Consider the following 14,387-nt stretch of genomic DNA (forward strand, 5'->3'; position numbering starts at 1 on the left):
AGAGGAACAGGCCAAAGCACGAAACCTATTTCCACCTCTGGTGGCCCAGTGCCTGTGACCTACAGCAGGGATTGGACGCACTTCAGCCAAAAGCCATTGGTGTTTGAGATTTCTTTCTGAGTCTCTGGGATCATAGCAGTTAAGCAGTTCGATCAGAAACCAGAGAGGCCAATCCTCTAATTATATAGGTGAGCCCGAGGTAGTTTGTGGGTGTGTCTCCCACACACCTAACTTTCAGCCATTAACTTTCTTGGCAAACTTTGCCCTAAGTTTTTGAGGTCTGGACAAGGGCATGCAGCAATTGTGGGGTATCTGAAAATCTGAAGGCGCCATCAGGTGGCTGATGCACTCGACTCACAGGCACAGTTTGACCTGCTGGCGGCACCATACCCCTAGTATGAATATTTCTCAAAAAAATGAGAAATTGAGCTCCCATTTAACTCAGCAATACCACTTCTGGGAGTATATCCCAGAGATGCAGAAAAAGTATAGTCGAAATGACATCTGCAACAGTAAGTTCTTTGCAGCACCGTTGACAATAACAAGGATCTAGGAAAAACCCAAGTGCCCGAGAACAGATGACTGGTTAAAGAAACTTGGGCACACCTTCACAAGTAATACTACACAGCTGTTAGAAAAAATGGAGTCATGAAATTTACATCGAAGTGGATCAACATGGAAAGTCTCATGGTAAGTGAAATGAGTCAGAAAGACTGGGACAGACCTAGAAAGACTGCACTCATTTGTGAAATATAAAATAACACAATGGGAGACTAACAGCCAAGGAGAGTAGAGATAAGGACAAGGAGGATTGTTCCACGTCTTGGAAGCAGTCCCCGCATACTGGGGGAAAAGGCAGTTCACGTAGAGAAGGGACCATCAAGTAAAGGGTGCTTGGAGGGCCCGCTAGGGATGGGAGATGTGTGCTGAAAGTAGACCATAGAGCGTACATGATGGCCACTTAATATCTGCATTGCAAACACAACACCCTCAAGGAGAGAAATAGAGAGTAAAAGGGAATGCGCCTGTCACAGAGGGGAGATGGGGATGGGGTGGGGGTGGTGGGAGGGATACATGGAACACTGGTGGTGGAGAATGAGTACTGGTGGTGGGATGAGTACTCGATCAATGTATGACTAAAACATAAGCATGAAAGTTTGTAAGTTTAACTGTACCTCACACTAATTCATTAAGAAAATTGTTTAAAAGACAAAAAAAAAGTTCCCAGAGCTGAGAATGCAGGCATCCAGATCCAAGAAGCCCAAAGGATGCCAGCTGAAAGAGAACCTAATAAGAAGACTCAAAGACATAAGGAAGACATTTGTAAGTCTACAACTGTTCCTCATGGTGTTTCACTATTATAAATTTACAAAAAACTCAAAATTTACTAATAACATATGACTTGCTGGAGTAATAGCACAGTGGTGGGGCTTTGCCTTGCTGATGTGGCCATCCCGGATTAGAGTCCTGTGTCCCTCTCAGAGAGCCCAGCAAGTTACCAAGAGTATACTGCCCGCGTGGCAGAGCCTGGCAGGCTCTCTGTGGCATATTCGATATGCAAAACAACCAGTAACAACAAGTCTCACAATGGAGACGTTACTGGTGCCTGCTGGAGCAAATCAATGGACATCGCGAGGACAGTGCTGCAGTGGGCATATGACATGATATTGTACGTGTAAAAACCTAAAGATAAAAACCCCAAGAAACTACAAGCCTATACAGTATAATACCAGGTTACACAGTCCATGTCGAAAAAAACAAAACAACAACAATAACTTAAAACAGTTGCTTCCTATGTAAACACGTAATGATATAGATAAAAAAAAATTTACCCCATTTATGATTGTGTCTTTAAAAACCCAAGTATCTCAGAACCAGTTTAACGAAGCAAATCAAAGAAATATCTGATGAAACTTTTATTTCACTTATAAAAGAAATTGAACACAACATGGAGATGGTAACATATTCCATGTTCATACCTTGGAAATATCAACATCGTTAAGATGACCAACCTACAGACACAATGCATTCGCAAATTAAATGTCTATGGCAATCTCTCTGGACATATACAAAATACTTTTAAAATTCTTATAAAACCAAAAAACTACCAGAGGTCAGAAAGACAGTGTAGGGGTTAAGGCACTGGCCTGTCAGGCTCATGGGTCAGTACCTAGTCAATCCTCTGCACTGCTTATATCTTTTAACTCCTTCAGGAAATCTCAGGGGGCTTCCCTTTTCAAAGATCTAGAAATAAGTCATGTGGACAGCCCAGTGTGCAACAGACACCACTCTCCCAAGAAACAAACAGAAAAGGAGAAGGAAAGAGTTATCAGAAAAGCCAAGAATTGCTGAGAAAATGATGGGAGTGATTGCTCTCAAACTGGTCTTTTCCCAAAACTTTAGTGATCAAAAGCACATGATACTAGAACAAGCAGACCACATGAACAGAGTTAAGACCTCAGAGGTAAACCCTCTAATGTAAGGGCAGTTAATTCATAATACAGGCTAGGTATATGAAATGGAGTAAGGAGAGCCTGTTCCAACAAATGCTGCTGGGAAAACTGGTTAGACACATGCAAAAAACCAAACAAACAACAACACCTCCCTCAAAAAAAAAAAAAAACAACCAAAACCCATGCCAATAGATTCAGAGAAAGAATTCGACAAGATAGAGCATGACAAAAACTCTCAACAAAATGAGATTGGAAGGAACATTCCTCAATATAGAAAAACCCATACCAATAGTTAATCTTAATGGGGAAAAATTAAAAGCATTCCCTCTAAGATCAGGCACAAGACAAGGTGGCCCATTCTCACCACTCCTGTTCAATATAGTACGGGAAATGGTTGCCATAGTACTTAGGCAAGGAAAAGATAGCAAAAGCATCTATATAGGAAAGCAAGAAGTCAAGTGTTGACTATTTGCAGATGATATGATACTATACTGAGAAAATCCTAATTACTCTATCAAAAAAGCTCCTAAAAATGCATTTCCTAACCACAGCAGGGTCCTAATCCAGTTGTTACTCTTTGAATCAAGACAGAATTTGCCCATGACCATGCTCTTGACTTATAGTGAAGTATTAATGGCACTTCGCCTGGACCATTTTGATGCCGGGGAGCACAGTGTCTGCCCTGGGTCGGTCCAGTCTCTGGTTGGGATTTTCCTTCTGGGGTGCTAGGAAATAAGGACAACTAAGGCTTAAGTCAAGGAAATAGGAGCAAATATCTGGAGTCAGTTAACCCTCAAGTTTCAAAAGCATACCATTCACTGTCTTCCTGTGTCTGTACAAAAAGGACATTGCTCTGAAGTCAATATGAAAAGGACATAAAGAAAAGAGAAAGGCAATGTTTTACTTACCAACACAAGTCCTGTCAGTGTCCTTAGAAGGATCTGACCTTACAAGTTAACGGAGTCTGATTAGGGGATACAGGTGATTGACCGATTGGGGAAGCAGAGCACAAAGAAAGAGGTTATAGATAAACAAAGAGGAATGGGAGCACCTTGGGAGAACTGTGATAATTATGACTCAGTAAACCTAAACTTCCTGTGGCCAGGGAGAAAGGACCATCCAATTTTAAGCCGAAAACTGTTTAGAGATATATTCCAACAATCAAGGGAATGGGAGTGTCTCCGGAGCAGTGTGAGAGGTATAACCCAATAAACCTAAGCTCCCTGCACCCAGGGAGAAAGGAGAAAACAATGTTATCCTATACCCTGTAATGATACCCATGATTATTTTCAAACAAATAGATTAAACATTCTGCAAATTATATGGAAAATAAACCTCCACAGATAACTAAAAGCAATCCTTGGGGATTAGAAGATGGGAGACAACACCTTCCTCACCTTCAAATTACTAGGATGTGGTAGTAATTAAAAGAACATGGTATTGGAATCAAGAGAGACCCACAGACCAATGGAAGAGATATGAATATGCTGATACTGACCATCAAATATATGATCTATCTGTATGTGTGTGTGTATAAATATAAATACAAAGAGAGAAAGAGAGAGAGTGAGAGATCTGTATTTCAAACCATAATGTTCAAAAAGTAAAGAAAGAAGAGTGAGGAGACAGAGAGAAATACAGGGAAAGACACAGAAACAGAAAGAGACAAATAGAGAAACAGAGAGAAGGTGTGTGTGTGGGGGGAATTACCTTCATAAAAGAAGACTTTTGGGGGGGCAGTGGAGGGAAACTGGAAATATTGGTGTTAGTAAATGTACATTGGTGGTCACAGGTATGGGAACATTGTAGGGTTGAAAATCAAGCATGAACAACTTTGGAACTATCTCACACCCGCATCTCACAGTGGTTAAATAAAAAAATACATAAATAAAATAGTTCAAAATTTCTTGTAAACAAAGCTGATTTCTGAATGGAGAGCAGGAGGAAGCCCTGAGCATAGCTGGCTGACACCAAAAAGCAGGCGCAAAGAAACATAAAAATGGGGATTGTTTACATCTGCAATGAAAACGACTTCCTGGCTTGTCAAAGGATCCCAATAACGCCGAATCATGGTGTCAATGACCTTCAGCATCAACAGAGAATGAGGCATCAACGCCCCTCCCCATGGCCTGAGGTTGGATGCATTCCATTTATTTTATCGGTCCTTGAGTGCAGTGGGTGTCAGAGATGCAATGGACCCAGCATCACTGAGGAGAGGTGGTAAAGGCTGAACCATAACCAACCTGATGTGGAAGATTTCGAGACCCAACACGGAGGGACAGCGCCGGGAGCTCAAGTTCCAGAATCACACAGAAACTTTGCTGGGAGGGTCTGCAGGAAAGAGGACGTGAAACAAGGACGCTGCCGATAGGAAAGTGGCCAGGTCAGAGTTTCGGTGAGGCAAACAGACGGAAAGCTCAGACACAGGGTGTCTGGGTCCCTGAGAGAACAAAGCCAAGGCCAGGGGGCAGGGCTCGGGCTGGGAAGGGCCACACAGGGAGGGCAGAGAAACCGGAGACCAAGGCGGGCGGACAGACCACCCAGACCTGGGTGAGGCAAGGGCGATGGAAGCCATGCATGGGGTCCCCTCCCCCGCCCGGTACCCTCTGTGACTCCTCAGGCTTCCGTGATGTCAGCAGAGTGTATATAAACGGGCCTACTGCTCTCTGGCTCAGTTGCCACAGGCAAGTCATTAGTTCTCTGATCCCATGAAGATGGAGTCTCAGTCTTATTCTCCCATAATCCTTCCATATCTGCCTGAATGGCTGGTTCTCTGCCTGGAGGGCCCCTACTTTTCAAGTGTTTCAATAATCCTCTTTTGGCTTTTGCTCAAGACATTTGTTGCCCGTTTGGAGTCAAGGAACAGCACCAGGTAGAGTCTGGAGACTTCCTGGAGGTGAGAGACGGCAGGTGTGTTTGTAAAAACCAGACGGGGCGTCTGACCAGGAGAGAGCATCAGTCCTCTCTCTCGCAGACATGAGGGACAGGGCGAGATGTTCTGGGGGACCCAGTTTACCTCAGGGCCAGAATCTGTGAGGGAGAACCCCTCCAGCACTGTGAGAGAAATGGCTGTCCCTGTGGGATCCCAGGTCCGGGGAGAGTACATGCTTCCCCACTGACCTGCGGTCACTGACCCCACGGGGCAGGGGTCACTCACACAGGGGCTTCCACGGGGGCTACCAGGACAGTGGTGACCTGAGAGACCCTCAGAGGTGGCCCAGGGCCTCTGTGAGGCAGCACAGTGCACAGACTGGTCAGGGTGCTGCTGGCACCAGGGTGCTGGCCTGACAGGGACTGAGAATGGGCTCAGCGTCCCTGGGACTGAATCAGGCGAGAGCCCAGCCTGCAGTTCCCTGCAGGAGCCCAGGCCTGGGGAGGCTCCTTGAGTTTCTGAGAGGCCCAGGCCCTCACTCCCCCTTTATTCTCAGCACTGGTAGCCTGCCTGGAGGAGGAGAGTCTCTGCACACACCAAGGTGAGGGGGTCGGCTTTCCCGCCTGGGCTCTGCCAGGGGACACTCCCTGTCCTGGCCATCCGGCCCAGGCCACAGGTTGAAGATGTCCCTGTGGACAGCAGCACCGTGAGGGCACTGGAGGAGAGTCGGGAGGGAGACAGGCAGAGCCTGAGGCCTTGGGGGTCCCAGTGAACCACACCAGGGTTGAAAGCAGTGGAACTGCCCTCCAGGTGGGCGGGGGACACAGGACAGACCAAGGTTCCCAGGAGAGAGGACGGCATGTCCCTGAGGGACCCTGGGCTCTGGGTTCCCGGAGCTGGTGTGTCCGGTCTTTCCCCGGAAGCAGGTGCCTCAGGGAGCCTCGTGCACGGGCTTGGCAAGTCTTGGGACTCAGACAGGCCTGGCTGGGAAGCTATGCATGACCCCTGACGGCCCCTCCTCCCTGGCAGGAGCACATCTTCACCGCGGGAGAGCCCTGAGCTGACCAGTTGACTATCCCCCGCCTCCCCAGACACCTCAGGACCGAGTGCTCCCTTGGGGACAGTGCAGTGAGACAAAAAATGGGCGGGGGGGGGGCCCTGGGAGAGTGCAGAGGCTACTGTGACCTCATGGACCTGAGGAGGGGGAGGGGCTCAGGCTGTGGGGGTGCCGGGGGTCTCCCACCCATGTCAGCAGGGGCCTCTACTCCCTCCTCCTGGCTCCAACCTTTTGCCCTGTGTCCTCTGCAGACAATGGCTCCAGCCACAGGACCCCCGCCGCCAGCGTATGCCTCTGTACCACGTCCCCCCGTTTTCTGTACGCTGGGGACGAGCCGCAGGGCATCCTTGCCTCTTCATGTCCCCTGCTGCCCCGGGCGCCGATCAGCTCTACTTCAGTAGATCCACCTCTCTACCTGCCCCTCGGACACAGAGGGCATCTCTGTACGGATTGCTCCACCCTGGCTCCAGTTTACTTCTGGGAAACAGCTGCTTAGGCCACCCTCTGACGCCTGAGGGGTCTCTGCTGCTGGCTCAGCTTTCCTGAGCCGGCCGAAGAGTCGGGGGCATGAGGCAGAGCCCGGCCCAGGTCACCCTGGGGACCCTGTGTCCTGCCAAGCCTCACGGCGTGCCCTTGTGCCCATGGGCCCCAGACCGCCGTGCAGACCGTGGCCTCCACGGCCCGACCCGAGTCAGGTTGCTGCTCCTCCGGGGGGCAGGCGTGTGGGGGATCAGACGCCCAGCATCTGTCCAGATCGTGGTCCTTTGGGAGTGGCAGCAGCTCCCCGAGGCTGTGCCCTCTCTGCATGGCGAGGAATCACCAAACCCAGAACACGACAGGGCTGCACTTGTAGTCCATGCGGACACTGGCCGTTCACCTGCAACGCCATCGGCCAGGCCCCCGGCCCCGGTCCTGTATATGCCGGTCCTGTTCTTTCTCTCCGTCTGCCCTGCCCAGCCTCCCACAGGCCAGAGCCTACCTCAAGGACAAGACTGCCCATCCGGTCCCTCCTTCCATCTGGGAACACCCCCCCTGAGACTCCCGGGGGTGCAGCTGCCAGCCTCCCCCGCTGTGAGCCGGGCCTTCCCCCAGGACCAGCACCCCGAGGGGGCCGAGAGGCAGGCTAGTGCTCCAACAATTCACGGTGACCGGGACGGGCCTCGTGGATACAGGAGTCGAAGGTGTGGCCATTTCGGGCTGGACACAGGCGGGGACGGAGGCCAAGGGGTCCCTCTACCCTCTCCAGTGTAGCACAGCCTCCCCGGCATGACAGCTTCCGGAGCAGGCTGCAGCGGCTCTTTTGCTGCTGGGGATCGCAGGAGAGCACGTGAAACACTACCTCCTGGAGTCTCACTTATCAAAATTAAAGATAAAATAAAATAAAGATAAATGTTGAAGGAAATAGTAACTCATGACTGCGCGGCGCTGGCGAACTTGTGTGTGGGGTGGGCGGGGGATGGGGGACCGTCACCTCCCCCCAGTAGTCTCCTGGAGCTGGAGCTCCTGGGAAACAAATCCAGTGCCACCCTCCCCCCGAAAAGGTGGGTCACTGCTGCCCTCACGACAGCGTAGAGCCCCCTGTCCCAGCCCACCCCCGCCGTGTCCTGGAGCCTGTGCGTGGGAGAACCAGGCGCAGATGCTCCCGGAAGCCGCATGTGAAGACGGGTGCAGAGGTGGACACGGGGACTGCGTCAACGTCTGAGCGTGGAGGGGGTGCACAAAGGCCCCTTTCCAATGGGACACTGTGCGCTGCCCAGGAAACCCACCCTGAGAAGTGACCCCTTCCAAAGGACTGTCTTTAGATCCACAGTCTAGAGCAGCAGTGTTGGGGAGTCACGGTGAGCCAGGGACACTGCACCCCAGGGGCTCCCAGTGCAAGGGGAGAGAGCGAAGGTTGGGATGGGAGTCACAGGAATTGAATCCCGAGGACACCTGGCCTCTGCCTTTGTCTCCCTCATGCACCCCATACACCCCTTCTTCCAGCTTCACCTACGCATGCTGCTGTGAGTGTCCCACACAGTGGCCAGTTGTCCCTGGGGCGTGTCCCCATATGGGTCTTAGAGGGTGAAGATGGTCTACAGGGACGTAGCTAGGCACAGCCTCCCCAGCTTCCCTCAAAATGGAAGTACTTAAGCAGATGGCAATCAGATTAGACTACCAAAATAGTTTTTGAAACATTAAATCAAAATGGTAGGACTTCCTCCACATATTAAACAATTTTAGTGAGAAAATTTTAGTGACACTACCTCCACTACCCAGCCATCGCCACACTCCAGGAAGCTTTCCGGACCTACTGGCAAGTCCGCCTACTGGCGCTGCATGACCTTGGTCAGCACCGTCTCGCTGGCCCGGGACGGCACCCAGCTCAGTCCACCACGGCACTCTCAGCAGCAACAGGCCTGCCTGGCATGCTCTGTGGAAGCATCCCTTCCATGCTGATGGCCAGCACCTCCTTGGAGATCTCCTGTCTGAGGGTCATCAGCACGTCCCGCAGAGATAACAAGAAGCAGCACAAAAGCCCACCGAGCCCAGGGAGTGAAGACAATAGCCTAGAATGTTCTATCGGTATCAACTAGCTTTGCAAACTCTCACATAAAGATTTTAGGGACACTGTGATGTCTACTGAGCTCAGAGAAACACTGGCTCAATCAGTCAGCAAAGCACAGCAACGTATAAGGTGGAACTGAGACAAGTACAAACAGAAACGATTGAAGCAAAGAGTGTGGCAGGTGAAGCAGAATTTTCAATGGAGTAACAACATCTGGGGAAATCATTGGTGAGCTCCAAGACGGGATGCAGGAAACTTCTAGAAACCAACAGTAGTAATTCCTGAATGCAGAGCCAGGGGTAGCCCCTGTGCATCACCAGGTGTAACCCAAAAAGGAAAAAAAAAAAAGAAATGTATCAGTATTATTCTATAAAGACATGAATTAATGGTCTACAGGGACGTAGCTAGGCGCAGCCTCCCCAGATTCCCCCAAAATGGAAGTACTTAAGCAAATGGCAATCAGATTAGACTACAAAAAAAGTTTTTGAAACACTAAATCAAAATTGTATGACTTCCTCCAAATATTAAACAATTGTAGTGAGAAAATTTTAGTGACACTACCTCCACTACCCAGGGTTCGCCACACTCCAGGATGCTTTCCGGACCTGTGCAGCCGCTTCGGGCCGCGCAACACATCATAAGACACTAAATACCCATCTTCCGGATTTGTCGTACCATATTTGTAGGGTTCAAATATGTAACACCTACAAGGGTGATTGGAGGTCGCTCCAAAAGCCTCTATCCCTCTCGGAAAGACTGGCAAGCTACCGAGAGTATTCCTCCCGCACGGAAGAGCCTGGCAAGCTATCCGTTGTGTATTCGATATGCCAAAACCAGTAACTAACACTGGTCTCATTCACCTGACCCTGAAGGCTTCACCGACATGGCAGCACTGAGAAGGATGAGAAAGGAGAGGCCGACAAAATCTCAAGGCCATACTAGACTGCCACAACGAAGGAAGACAAAAATGATCATCTGTACTTTCAATGCACGTACGCTAGCATCAGATACATCCATCGAGGACCTTATGTTAGAAGCGCAAATGATCAAGTATGCCATCATTGGTCTGACCGAGACAAGAAGGCACGAATCTCACCATGCAGTTTTTGACACTGGAGAAGAATTTTTCCTCGGAATATGCGATAAAAGAGGTGTCGGAGGCATCAGTATCCTTTTCAACACAAACTTGGCCAAGAGTATTGATTCACTGAATGCCTAACAACGCGAATTGGACGTTTACATTTGAATAGATGTGGCTTACTGCCTGCCGTTTCTATCTTCGTTGTCTACGCACCAACATCTCATTATGATGACAGAGAAATCGAGAAGTTCTACATGGAGCTGGAGAAGTTCTATAAAGAAGACGACACCTTCTACAAGATCATTGTGGGTGATTTTAATGCCAAGATAGGACCGAGAAGATCAGCTGAAGAACTTCACATCGGGACCCATGGCCTAGAATGGAACGAACAGGGTGAGAGACTGTCTGAGTTCATCATGTCGACCAAGACCATCCATGGTAACTCACAGTTCCAGAAGGCAGAATCTAAACGTTGGACATGGGAGTCTCCCGGTGGACGATTCCACAACGAAATAGACCACATCATATTCAATTGAGGGTTTTGCCTGACCGATGTTGCTGTTGTCCCAAAATTCCAAACGGGATCGGACCACCGTCTCCTTGGTGCAAAATTGTACTTCACAGAGCGGGGAGAAAGGGCTGCAAAGTTCAAGAAGAGAACTCCCAGAACGACCAACAACTGGGAACTCTTTGGTACTATTGCGGCAACATGGGAAGATGCCATTGTTGACAACATTGGTGAGGAATACGATCGACTGGTTCAGCACCTCCATGACTGTGCGAGGAACGCCAAGAGAGAGATAGCCACAAAAAAATCGCCTGTCTTCAAAAACTCTTGAGCTAAAATCGTCAGCGTGGTTTGGCGCATGCCCCAGGCAACCGCAAGCTAACGTCGAGCTCGCAAAGCAGTGCAGAGATGCGATCAAGGAAGACCTCAAAGAGAGAAGAGCAGAAGTACTGGTAGATGCGGCAGAAGCTGGGAAAGGTATTCTTTACGCCCGCCTGTCCTTCGCCAACTACAAGACCAAGATGGCTGCCCTCCGACGTCCTGATGGATCCTTCACATCCTCCAGAAAGGCAATGGAGATGATTATCCATGACTTCTACTCCAATCTTTTCGATAGCCATGTCCACTTGCCAACATACCAAATTCCACAGGATGGATATGTCGTTCCCAACGTTCTCCCTCCCGAAATCTGACAGGCCATTTCGTCGGTAAAGAAACAAACAGCACCCGGCCCAGACAAGGTTAGACCTGAACACCTGAAGAACCTGCCATCAGTACTCATCAATACACTGGCTCGGCACTTCACTCGCTACCTGTCTGAATGCAAGGTTCCGTCCCAATGGAAAACCAGCAGGACCGTACTACTGTTCAAGAAGGGAGACATCCATGACATTGGCAACTATCGCCCGATCTGCCTACTTTCTGTCATCTACAAGTTGTTCACTCGAGTCATCCTTAATAGGATTAGCAGAACACTAGATGAAGGACAACCATGCGAGCAAGCTGGGTTCTGCGAAGGATTCAGCACCATCGACCATATCCACACGATAACCAAACTCATGGAGGTTTCTAGGGAGTTCAAGATGCCTATCTGTTTAACGTTCACTGATTTAAAGAAGGCCTTTGATTCTGTTCAGACGGAAGCGGTATAGCCAATCAGGGCATTCAAGCCCAATACATCAAGATCCTCCGTGAGCTCTTTTATGGATTCACTACCAGGATCTCACCATTCTACAAAGAAGTGATCGTTGATGTCAAGAGAGGGGTTTGGCAGGGTGATACCATTTCACCGAAACCCTTCAGTGCCACCCTCGAGAAAATCATGCGAGGACTAGAATGGGAAGGAATGGGAGTGAAGATAGATGGTCGGCAACTACACCACCTCCGCTTTGCTGATGACATTGTTTTAATAACACCAAACATCAGCCAAGCGGCACAAATGCTGGCCGACTTTGACCGTGAGTGTGGAAAGGTAGGACTACAGCTGAATCTTACGAAGACAATGTTTACGAGAAACAGCCTCGTTCCTGATGCCCCATTCACTCTCAACGGAACGACCATCTCCGAATGCAACAGCTATGTGTACCTAGGTTGAGAAGTCAACATGACAAATGACCTGGCACCCGAGCTGTGCATGAGGAAGAGAGCAGCTTGGAACGCCTTCAGGAACGTCGAAGAAATAGCTAAGAGGACGAAGAACCTCCGGCTCCGGGCACATCTCTTTGATTCCACTGTTCTTCCTGCATTGACCTATGCCTCAGAGACCTGGGCCCTACGCAAACAGGATGAGAAAGCTATTCAGGTCTCCCAAAGAAGAATAGAAAGAGCTATGCTTGGAATATCACGTTTCACTCAAATGAGAGAAAGAATCCGGAGTTCTGACATCTGTCGACGATTAAGAATCAGGGACGCTGTCTCATTTGCCAAGGTGTCAAAAATCAGATGGGCTGGTCACGTAATGAGATTTAAAGACGACCGCTGGACTAGAGCTGTTACTGACTAGATTCCACGGGCTGTCAAAAGACCGCGTGACCGCCCACTAGCACGCGACAGGGACAAATGGAGACATTCCTGGCGCCTGCTTGAGCAACTCGTCGACTAACGGGAAGTTAAGTGATTAAGTGATTAAGTGAGAAATGTTATTAGTTAATATTTTGTCAAATTTTGAAATTCTGTTTTAATAGAGTGAAAGAGTGATTCCAAATCTGCATCTAAGATTTCCATTTATTTTAATGTCCTAATGATTTTTCATGGAAAGATATACTTGAAAAGGAAAGAAATTCTTAATTGGCTGTACTAACTAAAAATACCTATTTTCAGTGTCAACTACAAAGTATACGCGGACTATAATTTTTAATAATTCTAAAAAAATTAGCTTCCTAGAAAGTTATTTAGAAGAGTCTTTTAGTTGGTGAGTAGGGGTCACACCAGGGAGTGCTCAGAAGGACTTCCTTTGTGAGGCCGAAGTGGAGCCATGACAGACTCCACTTTAAGACCAAAACTCAACAGGCCTTAGTCTCGCTTTTCCCCATCACAAAGTCCCACTGCCAAAAAAAAAAAAAATACCACCCTGGGCAGATAAACCACCCTGTGGCAACAGCCTATCAGTAGGGGCCATGGGCAGTGGGCCCCAGCCAAGTGGAGAGGGCCTAGGCTGTGGAGTCACGGGATCCAAATTGGAACCACATCGCCAGTTCCTACAAAAACTGCTGCTATGTAACCCAATCCTATATCAATGGCTTAGAATTCGGAGTTGGGGTCCTTATCAAGTCTCCACTGCGTTGTATGAGACTTGGACCCTAGCTCGAGCTAACAATCAAGGGGCCTTGCATTGGCATCTGGTCTGGTCAATGTGCGAGCGAAATTACCTTCCCAGGACATAACACCTTCTGGCTCTGTGCTCAGGATTCATTCCTGGCAGTGCTTAGGGGACCACAGGGGATGCCACGGATTAGACGCGGGTTGGGTGAGTGCCCTATCTGATGTGCTATCACTCTGGCCCCAGAAGAGAGAGTTACCTAAGTCATAAACACAGCCGAATCAAAATTAATTCTGACTGTGAAAACAGAAGGTGGTGACTGAAGTAAAGAGACAGAGGCTGGGAGATAGTGAGGAGAGGCACCATTTTAGGAGGAGGAGAGCTGGAAAGCTGCTGCTGGTTCGTGTGGCGAGACATTCAAATTGAAAGCGTTCTTGTAAGTATGGAAGTCTGGAAATGTTTACATGATCACGGTCATTTGGTCATAAACTACTATTAATTATGGAACTAGTTCTCAATATCAGTTTTCATAGTTCTCCTTTCCTAGAGTTGTTTCAAAAAAGTCTTTTCTCACTATTTTAAAATATCTTAAACTTGGTGGTAATTATGATTAACCTTTTTAAAATATATCTCTTACAATGCCAAACACTGGAAATCGTGTCTTCTAATTAAAAACACTTTCTCTTTAGGGGCCGAGATTTAGGGGTTAAGATGCTTGTCTTGTATGTGGCTGACCCAAGTTTGATCTCCAGCAACACACATATCCCAGAGCACCACCAGCAGTGACCCCTGAGCACAGAGCTAGAATTGGGCTTTGAGCACTGCTAAATGTTGCTCAGGCCTTCCTTCCCACACCATCTAGAAGTACAAAAAATTGTGTCCTCCAATTACAAATCCCAGGAGCGATAGCACAGGGGTAGGGTGGTAGGGTGTTTGCCTTGTACGCAGCAGCCAGCCCGGCCGAGCCAGGTTTGATTCCTTCGCCCCTCTTGGAGAGCCCGGCAAGTTGCTATTTTCCTGGGGGCTGCTGCCTTGATACAGGTGCCCCAGGGTATGTGCAAATGGGGGCAGGTGACAAGGGAAGTGGGTTGCAAGGGAAGAGCGATAACT

Source organism: Sorex fumeus, unplaced genomic scaffold (assembly GCF_029834395.1).
Source record: "Sorex fumeus unplaced genomic scaffold, SorFum_2.1 ptg000020l, whole genome shotgun sequence".
NCBI lineage: Eukaryota > Metazoa > Chordata > Mammalia > Eulipotyphla > Soricidae > Sorex > Sorex fumeus.